Raw genomic sequence first — 4,781 nt, 5'->3', positions numbered from 1 at the left:
TCATTGTGATTGTGAAGCCAGACCGATACTACTTTCTCGTAGTCGTGTGATTTGATCTTGCCATTTTCTATCGTACGAGTTCAATTGAAAGAATTGGATTGAGATTATATCTCCGATAGGGCAAGATAAAAAGTAATCACAAACATTTTCGTCTCATCATTTGTGATTTCACAATATCTTCTTTCGCCGCGTTAATTAAGATTATTGTGGGGTGATTGATAATACTAGGATGTTCTTCGGGTATATAAGTCTTGGTTATCAATTGGTTCCTGTTCACCTTGATTTATCAAAAGATGGAACCAAACGGAACAAAACTCGTAGTTATATTCGTGGGAGACAGATTTATCTATTACCGTAGATTTTTTTGTGTGATACAGATTTTTTTATTAAAGTCTTCAACTTTGGGTCGTACCAACTCTTAGTTGTGGGTGAGATCATCTAAGGGAATCAAGTGTGTAGTATCCTGCTGGGATCATAGACGTATGGAGCATAAATGTACCTTGGATCAGTGTGATATTGATTGGGGTTCAACTACAGTCCAGACTGAAGTTAGTTTGGAGTAGGCTAGTGTCTGTAGCGGCTTAATACAGTGTGTGTTCAATTAGGACTAGGTCCCGGGGTTTTTCTGCATTTGCGGTTTTCTCGTTAACAAAATTATGGTGTCTGTGTTATTTCTATTCCGCATTATATTTTGTTATATAATTGAAATATCACAGGTTGTGCATTGTTCAATCAATTAGAATATCTGACCTTTTGGTTGTTTATTTAAATTGATTGACACTTGGATATTGGTCTTTGGTACCTTCCAAGTTATCTCTCTAGTATTTGATAAAGACTCGATGATTTCTGTTTTCTTGAGTATATATCAAATCGATAGATTGAGATATAAACTCTTTGATATACTTTTTATCTAGATTGGGTCTGACTGTCTAGTTGATTCTCTAGAAAGTATATTGGAGTTTGTCCATACAGATTGCTAAGCGAAATATTGGGTGTGGTTGTTGTACCCCCGCTTTTTCAAATGGTTTGTTTGAGAAAAACTTTTTAGTCTTCTAAGGATGTTTCAATGATTGAAATGAGAGTTAAGAACAATTATCCATGTCTGGATACAACAAGGTATGCATACCTAGTATGCGAACTGTATTGTGAAGATTCAGGTCTGGAACTCTTGTTTGCGAACCTAGTATGCGAACGGATTTACCTGAGAAGATCCGGAACTCAATTTTCTTACCTAGTATGCGAACGGGTTTACCTGAGTTGGGTCCGGGACAGTTGTTCGCGAACCGGGTTTGCGAATAGCTTGACTAGGCCAAGGTTCGGAGCTGTTGTTCGTGTACCTGGTTGGAGAACACGATGGTAAAGTTCTATAATCGGTCATGTATGATTCTCATACTCATGAACTAATATATTTATGATCTAAGGAATGCAATCTTTGCAAACCGTGGCTTAATGTTCATTAATTTATTCTTGTATAAGTATTTTGTACTATTACGAATCAAAGCAATTTTGATTCAATTTGTTCATATATATTTCTATGAGATAGTGAAAAATTGAACAACTCTATTTGAAACACAATTAGATTCATTTGATTATCTTGCATGATTGATTGATCTTCATATTTTATCTAGAAGTGTTAGATGAATACAGCTAAGAAAAAAGTGTTCATATGGCTAACTTCGGTTAACTATTATTGAGCCAACTCAATAATACGTTTTGGTACGGTAAACCATATCTAAATGAAGGTATATGTGTAACAAGCTAAGACCATCTAATGGTAGAGATTGATTTCTTTATTTTTAAGCAGACTTAGCTTGAATCTTAAATCAGGTTTTCATCTAACGGTGAATATTGAATGCTTCGTTACTAAGTTATCTTATCTTTGGTTGAAAGCAACCCTGATTTGAAAGACTATATAAGGAAGAACTCTAGATATGGGAAAACCTAATCCCCACACTTCTGTGTGTTCCTAGTTGCGTACTAAAGTCGATTCTCCTTTAACCTAGGTTTTTCCTAAAACCATTATAGGTTAACGAATTGAAGACTTCATTGGGATTCGTGAAGCTAGATCCAATAATTTTCTCTTTAGTTGCGTATTCTGATCTTACTTATTCTATCGTATTTAGTTTTATCTTCTCTAAGATTTACTCGAGATTTATCTCCGATAGGTAAGATATAAAAAGTAATCACAACAGTTCTTCGTCTCAGACTCTTTTGATTCCACAATAACTTTTCCTGTTAATCAGTTGGGTTATTGTGAGGTGACTAATATTTCTAGGTTGTTCTTCGGGAGTATAATTATTAGTTGGTTCATGTTCACCTTGATTTTATCAAAATACGGAACAAAAACCGAATATAGAATAGACATATCTGTGGGAGACAGATTTTTTTATAAGTCTTCGACTTTGGGTCGTAGCAACTCTTAGTTGTGGGTGAGATCATCTAAGGGAATCAAGTGCGCTGAATCCAGCGTGGTTTTAGAGGCGTAAGGAACACGACTGTACCTTAATCACTGTGAGACTTGGTTAGGGCTCAACTACATTCCCGTCTAAAGTTAACTTGTAGTAGGCTAGAGTCTGTAGCGGCTTAATACAATGTGGTGTTCAAATCTGGACTAGGTCCCGGGGTTTTTCTGCATTTGCAGTTTCCTCGTTAACAAAATTTCTGGTGTTCTATAATTTAAATATCACAGGTTGTGCGTAGTTCAATCAGTTGATAAATCTGACTTTGTTTATTGGATATAACTTGATTGACACTTGGGCATTGGTCTTTGGTATCGTCCAAGTCAGGCTCGCAGATTTGTATCTGTTTGATTTGCTGATTGTATTGATAAGGAGATATAAACTGTTTAATTTAATTCTTGATTGAGTCTCGCTTTTAAGTTGTTGCTCCCGGAATTAAGTTGGATTTTAGTCCATACAGATTGCGGAACGAATTATTGGGTGTGGTTGTTATACCCCCGCTTTTTTAGATCTTACGATATTTTCTTTGGGAATTTTGATAAAGTACCCCCGTTTTTTGATATCCATAAAATTAATGCCCCTGTTTTTTTAAAACTTGTTAAAATGCCCTTACCGTCTACTTTCATCCTTTGGGCCCGCATAGTTGAGTCAATGGTCGTTTACCTAGTCAAAAAACGGGTCAAATTACCATAAACCCATCACTTATCTTAAAAGAGTGAAACCATCGTTTTCACCGACACTCTTTCTCCCTCTCCTCTTTGTTCCTCTTTTCTGTTTCAGCTAAGAGAAAATTTTGCTGATTCAATTGAATCGATAGGTTAGTTGAATCGATAGATGTTTCTAGTTTGATTGATCAGTTTATTGAAGATTAAAGTGAATGATTTCATCGATTAACCAGATGAAGGAATAGGGATATGGTGGAACAATATGTAGAGATTCAGACGTAATCCGAGAAGAAATCAAAGGGGTTTCGAGCTGAACAACTATTGAAGATGATGGTGTTAATCGATTTGAAATTGATTTGGAGATTAAGGTTTCTCCTAAATGATTCCGGTGATTTTGAGTGTATGGGTTTCCTGGATCTAAAATTGAAGAAGAAATTAGGTTTTGTTGCTAGTAATTGAGATGGGAGATGAAAGAAGAGAAATTGGTTGTTGCTTCTGGTGACAAGATGGAGAATGGCTATGATGCAGAAGATACATAAATGAAGTGTGGTCTGAATATGTGTGATGATTGTGGTACAAATTCAAGGAAGAAGAAGATGACGATGTCACTGGTGATTCTGAGATGAATGGAGCTGAATGGGATTTGATTGAGCTCGAGATAGGACAGAAGTTGGAAATTCGTGGTCTGATGCCGTGGAAGAAATGGGGTTTGGTGGTAAGATTTCAGAAGAGGGGTTTTGAGATTTTACTGTCAAGAAAAATGATCTGGTAGTATTGAGATTTGCTAGTGGAAGTGAAGATGGAATTGTTTGAGGTGCAATGACTTAAGCTATGGTGGGTGGTGCTTGTGAAAGCTGATTTGGCCTAGCAGGGTATGAGATGCAGCTGCAATGGGGGATCTGTTAGTGCAATGGCAGTGGCTTGTATTATATTAGTGAAGGATATATGGTGTTACATATGTTGCTCATGGTGGTATATTGCAGGTGACAGTGATATTGAGATCATTGTGGTGTTATGAATATGGAAATGGTTGAACTGAGAAGAAGGGAAATTGGAGGAGTTGTTTGGTGGTTGAAAAGACTGAGATAGATAATATGTTGGTGCTTGTGAAGCTGAGATTGAAATGACATGGGTTGGACCAGGTAGAGTTGAAACAGAAGTTGGTGGTGATTTGTTGGTAGCTGTGTAGGTGCTATAGAGAAAAATACAAAGAGACTGACAAGAAGAAGAGCAGCTGAACATCAAGAATTGGTTTGAATTATGAAGATATGGCCTGGCCTAATTGAGATACCTGAAATAGATGTATGTTTATGGACTTACATGGAAGTTGTTGGTGTTGAGAAGAGCAAGGAATGGAGGTTACAGTGAAGCCATGAACTTGGACAAGACTGGTATTTCAAGTGAGAACTCAGCCTGGTATAATGTGCAGCTACAGGTGATGGCCATTAAATGGAACTGAGATATGGAGTACTGGGTTGTTACTTGGTTCCGAGTCTGGTGAATATAAGATGTTGCTGCTATGTGGTGTAGTGAAGCTGGTGAAACTGGTTCCTGGTGGTCTGTCCAGTAAGCTGAAATTGTGAGAATTGCTACTGGAGTTGATTTGTAGCTGATATGGTAGTGCTGGTGAAGTGCAGAGGGCTGGTGGATGTGATAT

The sequence above is a fragment of the Papaver somniferum genome, chromosome 6 (assembly GCF_003573695.1).
Source record: "Papaver somniferum cultivar HN1 chromosome 6, ASM357369v1, whole genome shotgun sequence".
Lineage (NCBI taxonomy): Eukaryota > Viridiplantae > Streptophyta > Magnoliopsida > Ranunculales > Papaveraceae > Papaver > Papaver somniferum.
This window is presented reverse-complemented; position numbering follows the sequence as displayed.